Source organism: Diadema antillarum, unplaced genomic scaffold (assembly GCF_040938485.1).
Source record: "Diadema antillarum isolate AM-2024a unplaced genomic scaffold, OU_Dant_1.0 scf00000134, whole genome shotgun sequence".
Lineage (NCBI taxonomy): Eukaryota > Metazoa > Echinodermata > Echinoidea > Diadematoida > Diadematidae > Diadema > Diadema antillarum.
In genome coordinates, this window is record NW_027271023.1 from 3,160,531 (window position 1) to 3,182,127 (window position 21,597).

Here is a 21,597-nt window from a genome sequence, read left to right on the forward strand (position 1 = left end):
GTGAACAAACAACTCGACGTAAGAATTTCATCAATTTGAGGGCTTATTTTTTTCATAAAACAAGAACAAAATAACAACACCACACTCACTACAAATTGAGCCACTTTCTTACTGCATTATTTTCGACACCAAAGAAGACATGATGAGAGAGATAGAGAGGGAGAGAGAGAGAAAAAAAAAACCCCAACAACATTCAACCGGCATGTCCGAAGCTATACTCACCGTTTGGAATCTATACACCGTAAACGTAGTCACAAACATAAGGCAGACACACGTAAAGAGCTCATTTTTACCGCCATATGTTTGTGGCAAGGTATGGCGCGTCGTATGGAGAGAATAACAACCATTAAACAATAATTTCATAGTGCCTTTCCATCAGGACACCCTTAGCTACCCTGTTCACTCTGACACGAAATGATCACAATAAGGTACTTGTAAAGTGATACATTTTCCCTTATGTTTATACTGATTGATCCAAAATCTTCTCTATATACCTATCACAAATCCATATTGGTTACTTCCTTCTCTCTTGCCCCCCCCCCCAACAACAACAACAACAAAGACGGGTAGAAATTTGGAAAAAAAAATGATATACAATCGAAAATACAATGCACCTTGGGAATATAGATTATCATCCGTATGCGTTGGTGCGTGTCATAGAAAGACACGTGTGAGTGTGAGCCTGTCTATTCGTGAGAAGGTGTTTGAAAATCCAACAGTTTTCTCCATTCCTAATGTCAGGTGTCAGGTGTCGTTTCGATGACTGCACAATCCTTTAAGCTGATAATAATGGTAAGACAGTCATAAGAATTGCATACAACACACTGACATTTATAGGCTGGAGAAATCGTCATTCAAGTTTTCACTTACATAGCTTAAATACTCAGACTGTGGTCCCTGCGGAGGAAAAAAAATGCAGACAGCCAATGAAATAGCTCGGAAATCATTAAAAGGTATATATCCGTGATTTAGGAGACTGCTGGCAGCGGTATTTTCACGTCGTAGCATATATAAATAACAGTAAAATCTGGAGCTCAGATCTAGATTGTTAATGTTGATGAAGCACTGAATCGCTCTTCTCACGATTCAAATCAGGGAGAATTGATAAATGCCATTTGGAGCAATTTAGTTTCTAAATGAAAGATGAAAACTGGTGCCCCCAAAGTATCTCTGGTAACATCAACATCCGGCATTTAAAGGGGAATGAAACCCAGATGTACATGTACATGTGGATTGAGTGAATGTAGCAATATTAGTAGAACACTTTGCACTACAGCGTCTACGGATATTGCCGCATTCCCTCAATATGTCTACACGTATTAATAAAAGGCCAAATATGAATGTTATCAATCCCATGATATGAAAGCCAAATATAAATAATATCATTTTGCTTCATTGGAAGATGATATTGTCAATGATGGTTATAATTCCGATGATGATGATGTTGATAATGTTGTTGTTGATAATGATGATGATATTTATCACGATTAAAACGCAATGATAAAGAACTTGAAAATGATGAAATTGATGAAGATGGCGGTTTCTGCGATGTAATACATTAATAAGCATAAAACCCTGACTCTCAGCTCAGAATTTCTCATTCTTTTCTCTCTTTTCGTACCTTTCATTCCGTTCAGATCTTCTACCTTGTAAAGGCGCCACCGGTCTGACGGGGAAATTTCTCAAGGAAATCCATGAGATCTTGGTGGAGTACGTCCAGAATATGTACGACCGGAGTACCAAGCTCCTGGAGTTTCATCACCCGCACGACCTCCGGGAGAAGCTGCACCTGGAGATCCCTGACAAGGCGGAGAACCTGGACCAGATACTCGACGACTGCAGGAACCACGCTCAATATACTGCGTTCGCACTGGTAAGTTCTGTGGGTTTGTATTCTTTGTCAATTCCTGTGTAACAGTCATAATAATCAATACAATTATTATAGAAGCACTCTCGTCAAAAAGCGCCTCGCAGCATAACGGACTTTCGTCATTGCACTATCGTTTCAAGGAAATGTTAAAAAAATGATAATGATATCTTTAGTTATCAAATCAATGAAAATGACAATGATAACAACAATAAAACAATGATAATGATAGTTAGTATCATCATAAAAGTAAAGTCACTGTCATTGTTAACAAAATCAACATGACTTCTCACTCGGCCTCGTGCAGGCTTTAGTAGTCAGTGAGTGAGTGATTACACTGATATAATGCCACGCCAACATTACACAGTCAATGACATCGTATATCAGTTAACTAACCTTCTTTGCTCCTGATGATAGCCAAACTTGCCCATGACACTTGCAACTGTCACCTTCACACATGCCACTATTTGACCGTTGAAACACGTTGCTGAGATGTTTCTGATCCACGGTTGCGATGTGTCAACCGAAGAAAATGTGGCAACAAGTTTTTGCTACGTCTTGCTAAATTAATGTCCACCTCGGCTCTCTAAATTGACATAGGTTAAAGATATCTAACAGTGAAATGATTCACAATCACTCGCATCGTGATTTTTTGAGCATGCCTAACGTTACAATTTGTCTAAGCACTTATGACGACATTGCTAACTTGCTAAAAACTAATACAAATTTTCTTGACTGGTTGCAATGATTACTACATATTTCCTGTCTCAGATAGAAAACGAACGATGATATTCAATCTAAAGAAAATTGCATCTGCTATATCATTGCGGGGAAGGGAAGCGAGGGAAAGCGATAAAAAAAATAAAAATCGCGCCTCGATAGCTTTATGTGATTACCAGTCGAGTAAACATTGCTATGGGGTCGTGGAACGGAGGGGGGGGGGGGGTTGAGGGGTGGTGCTGGGAACTGCAGTCCCAGGGCGCCCCACTTCCATTTTGACTCTTCAAAAGTAATTTAAAAAAGAAAAGAAAAGACAACTTCCTCTGTCTACGCAGTCTCCCCCCCCCCGACACACACTCACACATTAAAAAACTGTTCCTGCCCGCTGCTAACTTTGCAGAGCTATAATAAATACACTTATTTCGCGTCATAACTGCTTCATTTTGGTCCTTGTATCTTGGTTTTTAATCTGATGTCACCTCGCAGAAAACTACGTCCAAAATACTCGAGCGATCTTCTTTTTACCACGAATTCATAAAAGAAGATTCATTTTGTAAGATCCAAAATATAACGTTGCTGGACATGCCACGCTATGTTTTGTGAAAGCTTACGGGTTGTACGTAACAGGATGGCATTCGATGACAACGTCATCTTACTCTGAAGGTAAAGTCTGTCAACAATCTGTGTGTAATGTCAACTTTATCTTTACCACATGCATAGACAGTGTGATGGGATATATCTGCGACGCGAACGCTGAAGACGACACTATTAGGCTAAAAATTGTGTTCTGCACATGCGGGAGGCAACTGTTTCCATCGTTCAAACCCAGAAGGCAATGGGAATGTAGAGCGAGAGAATATTATCAAAAGGAATATTTAGAAGATCAGACTTAAATGTACTGTCATCTCCGATTTTCTTTTACCACATCCTTTGCTTTATAATGAAAGTAAACATGCATGCTGAACTCGTAGAAAAAAAACCAGCAACATAAAACTAAAAGGAAGCAAATGAAACCAAACTTATTTTGCAGGCCACCCCCGGTATTTCAATCAGCTCTCTCAGGGACTGGACGTGGTGTCAATGGCGGGAGAATGGCTGACTGCTACAGCAAACACAAATATGTGAGTTTCCATGGTAACAAGGTATAATCCATAAGCTTTGTTGTTTTGATGTTTTGTTTTTAAACGTTTGGTACTGTGTTGGTAAGGTTATTACAGCAATGGTTATGATACTTAATACTGCATTCTTTAAGTTCTTTACAAAAGGATTGGAAATATTGTGATATTGGGGATATGATGGACTTAATTATTTTTTGTTCTGATAATTGACCATCAATTTCATCATTTTACACCTTGTCCAAGGGTATGCAAGACGAAATCAACCTTCATCGACATGGCTGTATGGTACTTTGTCTTTGATTTCTTTACGATGTCTAGAGCTGTTGAGAGCAAGGATTTGTGAACTCAATTCCGTATTCGTCTGCCATTACGTTTAATTGCGAACCGATAATTATAGAAGAGTGTGTCTTTAAGGAGAGGGTCCCTGAGTGCGATGGACAGATAACAAGCTTTTATAGGAAACAAATATTGTACTTCGCTCATATAATACTCTTTTCCACGTCACATGTATTATTCTGGTTTCTTTTTTTTTTTTTTTTTTTTACTATTATCAATTTTTCATTTATCTATCATTACCATTATCATTATGCATGTATATGTATTTTTTTCTTTAAAAATGAAATCTTCATGGTGGAATACAGTTGATATGTGTTGAGTCTTGGAGGTGGTGTGTTCCTTAGTACAACACTGTGATGGTACAGTGATTGTACAGTGAGAAGTTGACCATGATAGTCTGTACTCCAGCCATTTTCCATTTGCAGCGACGCATGGTCCATATTTTTATCATTGCCTTTGCTATGATTATGTGCACTCGATGAGGATAGAATCCGACCGGTAAGGAGGCAAGCGTACGGACGGACAATCGATGCATACTGTACATACACTGAGCTTTCAGTGTGTTCCTTGCCACCCGGTTGCAAAACAACCAGTAATGACAACATCAAGCTTTATTTACCGTCTGTATTACCTCGTGATTTTGCCGCCTCTCATCACTTCAAAGCATATCGTTGGAGTATAACAAAAAAACAAAAAGAAGGAAAGAAATGACTGAAACAATAACCATCCAAAAGTTCTTAGATTGACGTCGGCTAATACTGTAATTCAATTCAGAACCATTTCGACGCGATTTCTCATTTCTGTTCTTCCATTGCAATTTGAAAGGGATCATGAAAAGTATAAGCAGAGTTCATAGGAGAACGCCCTCACAGTATTTCAAGTTGCAAGCCGTCATCAGTTCAACATAACTGCCCGAGTCTTTTGATCAATTTCCCATGGAGGCTAAACAAAAAGTTGGTAGGATCTATATTAGGCATTATCCCGCCGAGATTGAGACACTAGGCCGCCGCAACAGTCGCACTGTCTGCTGCTGCCACCGATTCCCCTTGCTATTCGTCAGCACTTATTTCCCAGTCAGCGCTGCCCGTGTACTCTGCTCACCGTAACACGTGACTCCGTACATATCGCTCTTCCATAGTGCTTATCATTGATCGATAGTCATATCACAACGGATACCGGCGAGAATCCTTTGCAGGTGATCCATGGAGGCTTACGTCCACCAATGATTGCTCGCATCCATCTTGCTTACTTTCGCAAGATATTACTCTCAGCGAATCGATTTTCTGTTTCTTCTATTTTCTTCTTCTGATATGCTGATATAGGTTCTCAGTGACACGATAGGGAATTCCAAACTGTTAAGGGAGAATGTGAACTAATAATTGCAATCAACCCATCAAGTTTCAGAATAGAATCACCTTTGTGTTTTAGATGATATTGTATGTAATGCATACATTTACGCATTACTATCCGTTGCTAGTATATCATACCATAATCATTGAATTAAATTCAATTATAATTTATTTCCATCCATCAAACAAAAAGTAATACACAATACAAAGTACACATTTGTCAAATTATATGGTTGGACAATTTGAAGAAAAAAAAAGTCGTAAAGTGTAATACAAACTATGTGCGCGGATTATCATATAATTTGAAAAACGATGCACTTTTTGCAATGGAAAACAGAATAATTACAACAATAGACAAGAGTGATTTGCTAAAAAGCGGAGCTTGTAAAAAGTTGGATCACTCGAATAAAAATACAACAGTATACCAATAACATAGTTATACAAATATCTATTTTTATATTAATCTATATATCTATAGAGACTAAAGAACACTCTTTGATTTTAACTCAAATTGAAGGTGAAGAGTTTGATATATTTGCAACCAGCAACGACTATAACTTGTCTGTATAATAATATCACCTGCCTCTGTGTGTGTGTGTTTGTGTGTGTGTGTTTGTTTGTGTGACTGTTAGTGTGCACGTATAATGTCGGTAAGTGTCAGTTGTTTTTCGCCATGTTAGCGAAATAAACGAGTAAGACAACAAGTTATGTGGGATCATTTACAAATCTACCGGTATATCTGTAGAAATTTACTGCATTGAACGCTAAGATCGTATATTTTCCCCTTCTTCTTCGAGTTCTGATGAGTAACTTTAATCTTTAGTTAGTCTAATTTCCTTTCGTTTAAGGTATATAATTCTGCATATTTTGCTTCTGTTTCTTTTTTTTTTTGCTATACTATGTGTAAAGTGTATTTTTGTAATTGTATGATTATACTACTCGGACTCACAGAAGAATAGTCATTGGCTGAAGTAAATGAAAAATGGTGAAATAGAATAAACTAAACTCAACTCGGCTCATGTTCTGTACCTCCAGAAATCCCTCCCTCTTCTTCACTTTATCCTTCCAGTCCTTCTTCATTTTATTTTCTTGCAACAAACTACGTTTGCCTTGATTTCGTCGATGTTCTGTCTAATTCAATCTTATTTCATTCCGGCAGACATGAAATGAACCGCTTTAATGGTACTATCACAAGGGTGAAAGTGATGCTGCATATGACGATATAGACCAATTTTAGTGTTTTATAAGGCTTCCTCGTGTCATTTTGCTTCATTTGTTTATTCATTTTTTCGTACTGGTGAAGATAATCGAAGGTATTTTGTGACAGAAAGTGAAGGAATGTTAGTTGTATTGTTTGTTTCTGTGTTTGTCCTTTTTAATGTGTTTTTGTTAGTTTGTTCCTTCTCGAGATCGGTTGACGAAAGAAGTTGGGATGGGGTTTAATGTGTCAAATACGCATGCCTGTACTTTTTACCACGCGCCTTACCTTCGAAATGGTCAAAATGTCATCGCCGTGCCCCAGTGCATGACATGATGCCCAAAGTCGACAAACATTCTCAAGAGGTTTGACTACCTACGTCTCTAAGGCTTCAACCAAACGTGTACATCTCTCATTATTCGCATTATCCAGCAATTTCCATCCAGTTTCTGTCTGCCGATACGTACGCATCGAACTGTCGTCTGCGATTTGCGCGCACGATACATCGATTACTTTGTACAGTAGCAATGCGTTGGCTGAGAATTTGGGGACTAATAACTGTGTATCAGCTAGGAGCCATGCTGGTTCCTTCTCAGTATCATGGATACTCGGCCAAAATCTTTGAAGTCGTAGAATATCAGACCTGTGTCAACCTTGAAGATAACACAATTATGTAGTTTGAGGATTCGGTTCATTGATTACTTTTGCATACATGTTTCCCTTTATTTCTGTGTTCAAACTCGGGACTTAATCTTTCTCCCCAGCCTCTCTGTTAGGTACAAGGTCTTAGCTATTTTCAAGGAATGGTATAGTTTTTGTTAAGATAGGTCTTTAGGTTTCCCTATAGGATTACTTTGTTTTCGTATATCTCAGCCATTTCAAAACTGATTTTCATCAAATAAATTTTAATACCTCCTGGTAGAATTTTTTTTTCTTTAATATTTCATAAGTGGTTTCTGAGATTATCTCGCAAATAGCTAAAATCTGAATCGTCCATCTCAACCAACTATTTCATTCCTTTTAAGCAGAGGAAAGCTGTCCCTTTAGAAAGTTTCTTAAGAAGATGTCTTTACAAAATTCGTCAGAGCTAATATGCGGTCATGTAAAAATACGACACAGTATTTCGCAGTCTCAATATTCATGGCGTTTACAGTGTATTCCTAAGAATGTTTGACCTTCTGAAATACGATAAAAGATTTTGTCTGATGCAAGACAATGGAGCAGGCTGAGAAATTTAGGTTTCATTCAGATATTCCGAAAATGAAAGACATGATTCTCCGATCAAGAATGAAGAGAGTTGGTTAGTTTTTTAGATTGCTATTTCAGAGATTTTTATGTACCCAGAGTAAGGTTTGGTTATTTGTTTTGTATTTCATATATAATCCTCTCGATCTACTCATTGAAAGCATTCTTTACCATTATTTGCAGATGAAACAAAAACCCAGCTTTAGTGCTTCAAAATAACTCTAAAAATGTGAGTTACGGAGAAAAACAACCAATGTTAAAATGTTAATCAGTATAATCAGTGTTAAATGTTGTTAAGTATACAAAATGTGAAAAATAGCTATAATAAATTTGCTTCTAGAATAAACCGTAGACCAATAAAGTCGACAGTTGTGGTTGATTGAGGCAAATAGTGATATCAACTATAGGCATTATTGCGAAATGCTTATGGTATAGGTTGTTTTGTGATACAACTGACCTACACATATGCATCAAATGTGATAACTGAAATATTTTTTTTTAAATTACTGCTCCCAATGGTAAACAATACATTGTACCTTTAATATTTGCTCAGTTATCTATCTATTATCTACTATATCTTAAGGACAACTGCTCCTCACGAACTCGACAACATGGGTTTGCGAGCCAATGCATTGACCTGTGTTTCCCCAATAGTCTTTCGCCGAGCGGTCTTGTTGCGAGATGACTGTTCAATCACGATAATAGCTATGATGACATCTGCAATAGCAGTGGAAATAACAATAATTATAGGTATTTTTCCATGTTCCATTCATTGTTTGGATATATGGTATTCCAACCACTTCAGTACCCAATTAGTGTGTCGGATTTTTTTCAGCAGCATATCGTGACTAAAGAGATAACATGGTTATGAAACTGTATTGCCAACACTCATTACCATGGTTCTCGGTTTTCATCCAGGTTCACGTATGAGATCGCCCCAGTGTTTGTCTTGATGGAAAGAGCCACGCTGAAAAAGATGAGGGAGATTGTGGGCTTCAAGGACGGTGATGGCGTCTTTGCACCAGGTGAGAGAGGGGAGGGAGAGGAAGGACTTTTCCCTCTGAAATCATCCTTTCTTTGCTATTGTTCGGGAGTATATCACAGTAACATTATGCAACTGACCCCTTTAGCTGGTGCTTCTTTTGTTATGCAGTTTTGTGACACATATAGTATATAGTTTATATATATATATATATATATATACATACATATACATATATATATATATTATATAGTATATATTTAGTATTTACACTGTAAAAACATCGGTGTTAGATTTAACACCATGGGTGTTGAATCTAACACCGATCAAACTTCAATAGAGGACCACACCCACAGGTGTAGAAAATGCACTGTGATGGTGTTGAAAAGTGTTCACCTGACACTTCGTGGTATTAATATGACACTGTACCTGGTGTTATTTTGACACTGTACTGGTGTTAATTCAAAAATGACACCACATGGTGTTGATTTGATATTTGTTGGTGTTAATATCAGTGGTTTAACACCCGTCCAGCTTCAATAAGAGACCACACCAGCTGGTGTTACTGTGGTGTAAATTTATTTTCACATTTTTTTCAAAAATCTAGTATTTTAATGTAAAATTCTTGATCGTCTTGTTTAAATTAAAAATCAACAAGAAGTGCAGTTACTAAGAAACTCTTCAAAAAACAGTTTTATATTTGGAAATGACACCCGGAGGTGTTAATTTAACACCATAAATGAGCACCGAAAAATTAACACCAGCTCGGTGTTCACTATTTAACACCGGACTTTTTGCAGTGTATATATTTTTGTTATGCATATATATATATATAACAAAAGAAGCACCAGTTAAAGGGGTCAGTTGCATAACATTATATTATATAATACGCAATTATATAATATGATGTTATGCAACTGACCCCTTTAACTGGTGCTTCTTTTGTTATGCAGCTTTGTAAAAGCTGTTTCACTGAAATTGTGTGTTTATGCTCATTTGTATTATGTTCTCGATGGAAATCGTGCTTTGCTTTTTTGTTGTTGAGCAATTAAAAGAGAAAAAAAATGATCGAAACAGAATGGGGGCATTTTTACCACAGAGGGCACACTGTAAAAACATCGGTGTTAGATTTAACACCACGGGTGTTAAATCTAACACCGATCAAACTTCAATAAAGGACCACACCCACAGGTGTTAAAAATGCACTGTGATGGTGTTGAAAAGTGTTCACCTGACACTTCGTGGTGTTAATTTGACGCTATACCTGGTGTTATTTTGACACTGTACTGGTGTCAATTAAAAAATGACACCACATGGTGTTGATTTGATATTTGTTGGTGTTAATATCAATGGTTTAACACCCGTCCAGCTTCAATAAGAGACCACACCAGCTGGTGTTACTTTGGTGTAAATTTATTTTCACATTTTTTCAAAAATCTAGTATTTTAATGTAAAATTCTTGATCGTCTTGATTAAATAAAAAATCAACAAGAAGTGCAGTTACTAAGGAACTCTTCAAAAAACAGTTTTATATTTGGAAATGACACCCGGAGGTCTTAATTTAACACCATAAATGAGCACCGAAAAATTAACACCAGCTCGGTGTTCACTATTTAACACCGGACTTTTTGCAGTGTATATATTTTTGTTATGCATATATATATATATATATATATATATATATAACAAAAGAAGCACCAGTTAAAGGGGTCAGTTGCATAACATTATATTATATAATACGCAATTATATAATATGATGTTATGCAACTGACCCCTTTAACTGGTGCTTCTTTTGTTATGCAGCTTTGTAAAAGCTGTTTCACTGAAATTGTGTGTTTATGCTCATTTGTATTATGTTCTCGATGGAAATCGTGCTTTGCTTTTTTGTTGTTGAGCAATTAAAAGAGAAAAAAAATGATCGAAACAGAATGGGGGCATTTTTACCACAGAGGGCACACTGTAAAAACATCGGTGTTAGATTTAACACCACGGGTGTTAAATCTAACACCGATCAAACTTCAATAAAGGACCACACCCACAGGTGTTAAAAATGCACTGTGATGGTGTTGAAAAGTGTTCACCTGACACTTCGTGGTGTTAATTTGACGCTATACCTGGTGTTATTTTGACACTGTACTGGTGTCAATTAAAAAATGACACCACATGGTGTTGATTTGATATTTGTTGGTGTTAATATCAATGGTTTAACACCCGTCCAGCTTCAATAAGAGACCACACCAGCTGGTGTTACTTTGGTGTAAATTTATTTTCACATTTTTTCAAAAATCTAGTATTTTAATGTAAAATTCTTGATCGTCTTGATTAAATAAAAAATCAACAAGAAGTGCAGTTACTAAGGAACTCTTCAAAAAACAGTTTTATATTTGGAAATGACACCCGGAGGTCTTAATTTAACACCATAAATGAGCACCGAAAAATTAACACCAGCTCGGTGTTCACTATTTAACACCGGACTTTTTGCAGTGTATATATTTTTGTTATGCATATATATATATATATATATATATATATATATATAACAAAAGAAGCACCAGTTAAAGGGGTCAGTTGCATAACATTATATTATATAATACGCAATTATATAATATGATGTTATGCAACTGACCCCTTTAACTGGTGCTTCTTTTGTTATGCAGCTTTGTAAAAGCTGTTTCACTGAAATTGTGTGTTTATGCTCATTTGTATTATGTTCTCGATGGAAATCGTGCTTTGCTTTTTTGTTGTTGAGCAATTAAAAGAGAAAAAAAATGATCGAAACAGAATGGGGGCATTTTTACCACAGAGGGCACACTGTAAAGATTTAACACCACGGGTGTTAAATCTAACACCGATCAAACTTCAATAAAGGACCACACCCACAGGTGTTAAAAATGCACTGTGATGGTGTTGAAAAGTGTTCACCTGACACTTCGTGGTGTTAATTTGACGCTATACCTGGTGTTATTTTGACACTGTACTGGTGTCAATTAAAAAATGACACCACATGGTGTTGATTTGATATTTGTTGGTGTTAATATCAATGGTTTAACACCCGTCCAGCTTCAATAAGAGACCACACCAGCTGGTGTTACTTTGGTGTAAATTTATTTTCACATTTTTTCAAAAATCTAGTATTTTAATGTAAAATTCTTGATCGTCTTGATTAAATAAAAAATCAACAAGAAGTGCAGTTACTAAGAAACTCTTCAAAAAACAGTTTAAAATTTGGAAATGACACCCGGAGGTGTTAATTTAACACCATAAATGAGCACCGAAAAATTAACACCAGCTCGGTGTTCACTATTTAACACCGGACTTTTTGCAGTGTATATACTTTTGTTATGCATATATATATATATATATATATATATATATATATATAACAAAAGAAGCACCAGTTAAAGGGGTCAGTTGCATAACATTATATTATATAATACGCAATTATATAATATGATGTTATGCAACTGACCCCTTTAACTGGTGCTTCTTTTGTTATGCAGCTTTGTAAAAGCTGTTTCACTGAAATTGTGTGTTTATGCTCATTTGTATTATGTTCTCGATGGAAATCGTGCTTTGCTTTTTTGTTGTTGAGCAATTAAAAGAGAAAAAAAATGATCGAAACAGAATGGGGGCATTTTTACCACAGAGGGCAAGTTGTACTGAAACGAGAGATTAGAACACCTTTTGATTAATCAAAACTATAAATGCATTTCTTCAAAAATGAAAATGACAGCTTGTTTGTCTCACTGACTATCTGTCAGATTAAAGGCTGCCCACTTTTTCAACTATATTCTTGGACATTTCACCCACTCGATTCAACATTGGTAAAAAAGTGAAAAAGCTTGAACTGTAATGAAAAGTGGTAGCAGGTGTTGTGTCTAGGCAATTATGTAAATTGGAAAATAGGAAATTTGGAAGGCGAGTTGTTTGTAGGCCAGAATTCACGCCTTTCGTTTCTCGGGCTATTACCTAGAAGTTCAACATATAGGTCCTACCAGAATATTTACACCAAAATACTCTTACCGGAATTCACAGTAGGGAATAATGTTGAAGACAGTCCTATTATGCTGCTATCGACGCCGGAATATGTCAATAGAGATGGATGGTCCTTTACAAAGATTCTGAATGCATGGCGTATATTTGATCACGTTTAGAAACACTGCACATGTCCTCTCATTTTGATATGTAAAATGACAAACTCTTTTTGTTAGTAGGCCTACTCACTAAACTATAGGTCCTACTAACATATTGAGTACACGATCGATCATACATAAAACATAATGCTACTGCAAAAAAAAGAAGAAGAAGACGAAGAAGAAGGAGGAGGAGAAGAAGAAGAAGAAGAAGAAGAAGAAGAAGAAGAAATAATCTGGCTAAGTTTACCCCAAACAAAATGATTACAATTATGGATTTGATAAATGCAGAAATATTAGTAGAACACATAAATGCAGGTGAAGGAGACTAGGACTATCCGTTCAAAAGCAATTATGTTGTTGTTGTTGTTGTTGTTTTAATCCATGTGCTGTCATACCTTATGAGAAAGCTACAACGATTCGATTTGTCACCGTAGAATAATCTAGAGACAGCACAGAAAGTATTCCACTTTTTTTTTTTTGGGGGGGGATGCAAAATACACATAACCTTTACTTCTGTTTAAAATGTGATGTGATATATGTCGTATGTTTCGTTTCCACAATGTTATAGTTTGAGTGGCAGTCGCCATACGTGATTTTGAATCATTTCCTTTTTATTCTAGATGTTTCCACGTCCATTTAATTTGATTTATTGTATTTCCAGATATTTGTACATGTACGTTCACTTAGTTTTTATATTTAACTGTATTATGTGTCTCGTTTCTAATTTGTCATAAGTATCTATTTTTAAACAAAATGATTTGTTGTTGTTGTTGTTGTTGATGATGTTGATGTTCAATGGATTTTAACCAACAACAGAGCCCTGAGGAAGACCGGCAGTTAGTCTATTTTAAATCTGCATGATTGTATAATTTTATTTATTTATTTATTTTGTGTCTACCTTATGTCGTTTTGAATATTCTTTGTCCATCTTTTGCTGTTTATATATGTATATTTCATGCTGATCAGGTCACTCTGTATAAAGATTCACAATAAATAAATAGATGGATAGATAAATAAATAAATAAATAAATAAATAAATAAATAAATAAATTGGGGGATATCATTCGTCCTAGCTTGTAATGGAGGCAAGTCAAGTGCTCTTTTACGATGCTATGGAAAAACTATAAACAAGAACTATCACTGTTTGTATATACTCATACGTTTGAAAAACGTTATTTACTAATAACACTGTATACTACATTCACAGAATCCAATTGTATATCTGTATATTGGGGTATAAATTCCCATTAATTCGATCTCAATTCTAACATACGGTCGTACGACATTATATTAGTGTCATTTCACCCGAAAGAGGCATCCATAACGTCAGTACGAACGATACGACAAAGCACGTGTAATGCAGTGACAAAAGGATTGACGTGACCACTTTCAAAAAAAAAAAATCTTTTTCGTTCCTGTAGAAACATATCTGCACCAACAGCAACGGAATACGTTTCATGTCTTCTCCTCCGTCCCTTTCTCCCCTTTCTCTTTCTCTGTGAACAGGTGGTGCCGTGTGCAACCTGTATGCCGTGCTGGCTGCAAGACACAAATTCTTTCCAGCTTGCAAACGCCGTGGAATGACTGGAATGCCAAACCTCGTCATGTTTACATCGGAACATGTAAGCGAAGAGAAAGAAATATACGGATAAACAAGCAAACAACAACAGAAGTACTTGACCGCTCTGAAAGTTGAACTATGACTGATAGTTGAATGTTGTATACCAACTAGTTGCGGTGAAACATTGCCGTTCCATGACCCTCTTTCCCACGATAAGCTGAGATATTAGATGAGATGATCGATCCCTGGTTGATTAAGATTGAGATATGAAACAGAGGGACGACTGTAGAGTGTTAGATATATTTAGCTATATATACAAATATGCGACGTGATTTTGCAAGAAAAAAGAAATATGCATTTATTGTAATCAGTACGCTCTACCTCACTGATTTTTTTTTTCTGCTTGGGCTGTTATCATTATATATGCACATCCATGTTAGTGAACACGAATTCATGGGTTTTTCTTCTTTGACATTTTTTTTCTTTTTTCCTTCTTTGATGAAAATAAGAATTGAATTGAATTGAATTGAATTCGTCGCGGTGTGATGTATTAGCGTGCATTACGTATGTTGTACCCTTCGTGTTTAACGCATCATCGTGATTATCATATCAATGCAGACTGCATAAGCCTACTTGCATGAGAATGCAACAAAGCCTAACTAATGCGATAGAGTCACAGAATCATGACTATGTTGAGGGCTCCTGGATCTTACAAAGCGATTGAACTATACTTATATTTAACTTTTATTCTGTAGAGTGTCCGTCCATGACACAACCAACCAACGTGAGATTGTAAGGCATCGCAGCATCGTATTTTATTATGCACATTAAAGTATGTACATTGGTGCATCTTAGTGCTTTCTGAATAATCATGTAGGTAGGTCATTGAAGATGTCATCTTTACCAAGCCTCTCGATCAGGAATAACTGTGTTTGCTGTTTTCGTTTTCATGCCACGCCGATAGAGCCACTTCTCGATCAAGCGGGCCGCTGCCATACTCGGCATCGGAACAGACAACCTCATCCTTGTGGAGACGGATGACAGGCGAGTTGTCAAGGCGCCAACTTCTTCAACTTCTAACACTGATGTTTGTAAAGGGTAGGGGGGGGGGGTGTCGGTGGGGGAGGGTTAAGGGTTGAATGTAGTTTGGTTGATTGGAGGAGCGTGGCTCATTGGACATGCGTTTGGTTGCTGATGTTGATATAACCTCCAATGTCGAACAAAATGCAAAAACAGAACAAATAAAACAAAAATAAAAGAGTAAAAATTGAGTGTAAAAATACATAATACAGTACGCAAGTATACGAGCATATCTTCCATCAAATTTGTAACACATTCAAAGTATATGAGAGCTTGTGTAAGTATATGAGAACTTGTGTAAAGATCAATAGTTATGGGAACATGAACGCTGAGACCAGAGGTAAAGCAAGCGTAGGCCTACACTTCAATATATATTGATCCGCCATGCATTAAGAGATGATAATGTAAATTAACAAGTTAAAGGGTTGTAGTCAGGCAATTTTTGATTATTGAGCAGCATAGATTAAATTTTTTCTTTTAAAATGAACAGAGAAGAACATCTGATTATTAAAATCTCGGGGAAGATCATTCCAGAATTTGTATACGGTGAAAACAATTATTGCTATCATTATTATTGTTATCTTATTGAGCTAAGAGTACATGGAATGTGAAATGAATGTCTGTCTTGTCCGTGCTTGTGGGGTAAGCATAGACTGAAAAGTTTTTCTAAAACATATTTATGTGTAAATGATATATGTCAGGCAAGTCGTTGGCAGATTATTGATACATAAATGTGCCTAAGTTGTATAAAACAAATCAGCAACCTTAAAGGAATTTGTCTACGAAGAAGTGAATAATTCGTGTGTAAATAAAAAGCGGCTACTTTAACTGAACAAATAACCCATTTTTGTATTTTGGAAATTATTTTTTTTTGTGTGATTTTTCACAATTCCCCAAGGCAAGAAACCGTTATTCAGAAACGGCAAAATAAGCATGGAATACTAATTTTTCAAAATGTACTCGGGAAAATCTTGAGCTTGTTTAAAATTCCAGTATTTCTTGAGTGCATCAGGCGTGTAATATTTCTTTGAACCATCTTGATTTTCTTGAACCAATATCTGGAGGTTTCAGAGTCGACCCATGTGCGATAAATGTAACTAAGAATCAATGTCTTACTCTTCACCCATCATTCAGGGGTAAGATGAACGCCGAAGATCTAGAGAACAAAGTCCAGCAGGCGATCGGGAGAGTGAGTATGAGCGGTTGCTGACGGAAGTTGGCGCCCTGCTGCGGAATTGGCTGGAAACGATTTCAGCGCATACAAACACGAAAAAAAAAAAAGAAGAGCTTTATAAACTTAAACGTATCGACCATTCACTCTCTGGTTGCAGCAGTATTCGTGAAAGATGAGTAATGAAGAAGTGATGCAAATATATGAGACCAGTAAACTGTTATTGAATACGAGAATACTTCGTTTTTTAATTCTATGAGCTAAGCTCTTCGAAATTTCGAGATTAAAGTGGAAAATGCCAAATGATTAAGCCTTCCTTCATTTTTTGCCACTCGCAGCGTGATTTTCAGTGACAATCTCACCTGGCATGTTTTTAATTTTCCCAGAAACCAGAAATTTATGTTGGCTTAAATCAGAATTTGAGAGGGATGTGATCCATCTTATTCAATTGTCTCCTCTGGTCACTAAGAGTGCCTGAAAGTCACTGTTCGATGTGAAAGATCACTGTTTGGCGATTTTGACTTCAAAAGTGATTGGTGTTTGGTCCAATAACACGTTTTGGTCAGCCAAAGTTGTTATCTGCTATCGATGAGATGTATCAGCGTAAGGTACAGCTAAGTTAATGTTTGATTATGATTAAATAACGTGATATTTTATATTGTCTACACAGGGAGACAAACCGTTCTTCGTTAACGCTACGGCCGGAACGACTGTCGTTGGAGCCTACGATCCCATCAACAAAATTGCAGATATCTGTACAAAGTACAACCTATGGATGCACGTTGACGTACGTTTGTAGACATTTTGTAAAGATAGATAGATAGATAGATAGATAGATAGATAGAAAAAGAAAGAAAGAAGAAAATGTCATGATTTCATGTAGGCCGTGCATACTGTATGGCAAATTGTTATTCAATTCAATTCATTATTTGCATATCAATAATATATTGACAGTTCAGGAACTGTTTTAACTTGTGAATGGCCAATAAGCTTATAACAATTATGTCTGTCAAATACTGATTACATCGTACCTTTCCTATGGCTTTCCTTCATTTCCAAGCTACCATACCTTCTCAGGTATTTTTATTCGTAGACTTGGGAAAAATAGGCCCTATGAGAATATATCCCGTGGAAATACTTTGTATATTCGTATATACATTTCAGTAAGAGTAGGATATGTCATCCTGATAGAAACATCGCTTTATTACATCATGTTTATAGAATATAGCTTCCTCTTGTTCCTGGCTTCCTGCATGTCTGTTGTATAGTATTAGATATGTATGTTTTATCAAGGAGGTATGAGAGGATACCTCCTTGGTTTTATTTGCTCAGACCTTCTCATGTTTTTACATCTTTAATGGCTATTTCTTCTTCTTTTTTTAATCTCCGGTTTGTAATTATAGTAAAGCAAATATAGTAACCTCACAGGGTAGGGGACCTACATTGTACTTGATCGCGTTGATTGTATGTCTTCATGAATTCATAATATACTGAAACCTCTTCATGACCTAATTCACAAACAACATTGTAAGGATTCACAGACGTTTTTGATACACGTTTGTAGTTTTAGAGGTACACCACGTGTTCGAGTTTATTAACCCTTTGTGTGTCACGTTTATTTCCTCTCCGTAGAATATTGTGTGTAAAATTTGCGCGCATTTCACTCATTGGCGCAAGATTAAAAAAAAAAAAAACTCAACAAGAGGTTGACCGTGTGGAAACTGAATAGTTTGAATACGTATTGTACATGATGCAGCAAAGTTCAGGGTTTTCAACCAAAAACCGTTTTTAACTCATCTCTGCGCTTGCCACGGGTCAAGATATGCCAGAAAAAAACATCACAAGCTATCTATTAGTCATGCTGGCAGCTTTGCGAGTGAAATTTTTACAATGTTGATTTCTCATTGATGATTCTTCCTCAACGTACATTGTAGGCTGCATGGGGAGGGGGCGCTCTACTGTCACGCAAGCATAGACACAAATTAGAGGGACTCAACCGGTGAGTATAATGCATCTGCGTGTAAAAGCAACGTAGTTTGTATATTGTGTGATATATACAATGTACATTGCTGATCGTTTGTATCGTTTTGTTGTTTAGTACAGCAATTTAATGTATAGGTCCTAAATGCCTGATGTTATTCAGGAAGTGTTAAAACTCCGCATGATTTTTCCTTGAAATATTGCAGATTTTATCTTTTTCTGTTACAGTGTAATGAGCGCGGGTATCAAAAAGCAGGGTTGAAAATAGTATGGACACGCCTTTGAGAGGTGCGTGTTGGTATGGCAAACATTTCAAGGACGAAAGGCCACACAGTTTTGGGTTAATTACAGGAATGTAAGGATTCTGTGCGTAGGTTCTGTTTGTTCCAAAGTCTAACAGTTTTTTACTCTTTCTTTTTGTACCGGGGCGTTTCATGTCGTAATTAGTTACCAAGAGCTGCACTCCGTAATGCTTCAAAGTCAGAGATCTTTCCAGGATATCGCTAGCAATCTATAATCCCCGCCGCTTTATTCTCTTTGATCAATACCAGGGTAAAATAGTATTCCTGTTGTCTTATTCATTATTGTGAGGTGCAATTGTTCTTTACATGTTCTTTACATTATCTGTTAACAGCTGATATCATGAACAATAGAATCCGACGGAGAATGCTGTTGATTTTAAACAATGCTTCGTTTCACACCAGATTCAAGTTTAGATTTAGCAGATAATAATAGAGAATGGAACAGACCGGTGTAATAAAGATAGAACCTGAGATGAAAGAAAGCTACAGAACTCTACTGTTTGATATGCAAGGAGTGAAATTGGTGGTGACCACATGCTTGAATAAATGAATTAAGTGACGCCTCACATTCATACAGTGTACCTGCAGAAATTTTTAATTCGTAACGAAACAAAAAACTTGAATCCATTGTTTCAATGTGTCGTAGAGTTTCAATAAACCTGCAAAAATGGTTTCTTTTGGGGATATGCACATTTCCAAATTTTATTGACCAAAAACACGTGATTTTTTTTTGGATAATTGTGAGCACAAACGAATAACATTTTTCTTAGGTTGATGATGTCATCTTATCAGAGATAAGTGAATTAAAACCGCCTCATGTTAGCTCCGATATTTGATAAAACTGTCTTTTTCAGCGTTAATTACTGTATGAATTCGATTGGTTATTGCATCCTGAATTTTGTCAGTTGGAACACATTGCCATAATATTAAGTTAGAAGTATGAGAAAGTTAGGATGTATTGGGATGAGAGCATCCATGACATTGTGGTAGAAATAGCTGTTAACTTTGTTTGTGTTGTCAAAGAATAAAAATTGGCATTAGTGGCATGTTCAACCTAACAAACTTGCCTATTCGATGTTCCATTTTCGTACCGCATAAAACAATGATCATTGCCCTCAGTCTCTGTTTTTGTCTCTCTATCTCTTTTTGTTTTCTCAGGGCTAACTCTGTAACGTGGAATCCACACAAAATGATGGGAATCACTTTGCAATGCGCTGCCGTGATACTCAAAGAAGACGTACGTCTGTATTATCAGCTCGAATTTGTATCATTAACCTTCTCATCTCCATAATTATCAAAATGTCATCGATATGTAATACATGTAATAAAACAGTTAGTGACGAGGGTTAAAGAGGAACCTCACTTCAGTCTATCCCTTTTCCCCCCATGAATTAATTTCACTAAATATGAATGCACATAAAGAAGAGATTGTACATCATCCGTGTCATATCAATCTAGATTTGTATGCAATAGTTTCATTTTCGACCAATACCGAATTTCCTACCGTGTTATTAAAATTTAATGTGCAAGTCAATTTGAAGTTGAAAGGTGAAGAAACGAGTCGCTTTGTTAGGATTGAATTGAGGGACTACTTTTGCAGAAAATAATTCGGATATATATCTGAGATTTAACTACTCTATATGGAAATCACATTATCGGGATTTGGAGAAAAATATTTCACAGTAAATGAAAAAGCACAAAATGTCAAATTACCATGTCATTACAGCTCTCGATGTTCAGGAGTACTGGATGGCAATACAATAAGCCAGTTTGACGATAACTTATGTGTACATGGGTTCAAATATCCTTTCTTTTTTCTCACTTGGTTTGGCATTTCACTCGTTTTCAATGCGACAAAATGTATAAACTTGCCCGACGTAGCAATTTGTGGATTTCTTCCGTCATGTTCAAATAAAGTATGAACTTGCGTAGACCAGATGACCGGAATAATCCGGCAATCAACACTAGGAAAAGCATCCATTTCATTATTTTGCATTGAATGCATTAACGATTTTTTTAAATTTTATTGATATTGCCGAATACCAATTTTGCTGTCAGGTGGATGTGGTGGCAAGCATCATTTATAAGAATCACTTGAATAATCATTGCATCACAAATGCTTATCTCAGTGATTTTAAAAACCAACATGCTCTGCTGGTGTAAATTACCCTTCTCTGCTCATGCCCAAAAAGTAACCTCGAACTGGCTTATTGTATCTTATCGGAAAACAGACAGACAGACAACCAACCAACCAAACAAACAAACAAATAAAAAAAAAACTGCATGATATCATGTTGCAAAAAGAAGAGCAAAATTTAATGAAAATTAGGCCTGAAAGGGATTCGAACCCTTGATCTTCTGTTTACGAGACAGACGCCGTAACCACTTGGCCACCAGGCCTTTGTTGCCGCAGTGTGAATACTTATCAATATTGATTAAAGGCTAGTTTACCCAGCAGTTGCGAGCTTAGTAAGGCGCACTTTCTTAGTTGAGCTATAACAGTGTGTATTCAATAGTTATCATTCCTTTGAAGTAAATAATTATACATTGTT

At 36.4% G+C, this 21,597-nt stretch overlaps 1 non-coding gene and 1 pseudogene across 1 annotated transcript; one reads left to right on the plus strand and one right to left on the minus strand.

Moving 5' to 3' along the window:
* Positions 1–21,597, plus strand: part of LOC139720844 (glutamate decarboxylase 1-like) — a 57,744-nt pseudogene that overhangs the window by 28,664 nt on the left and 7,483 nt on the right.
* Positions 21,373–21,445, minus strand: Trnat-cgu (transfer RNA threonine (anticodon CGU)). Its single transcript has one exon. It is a non-coding gene; the product is annotated as a tRNA-Thr (tRNA).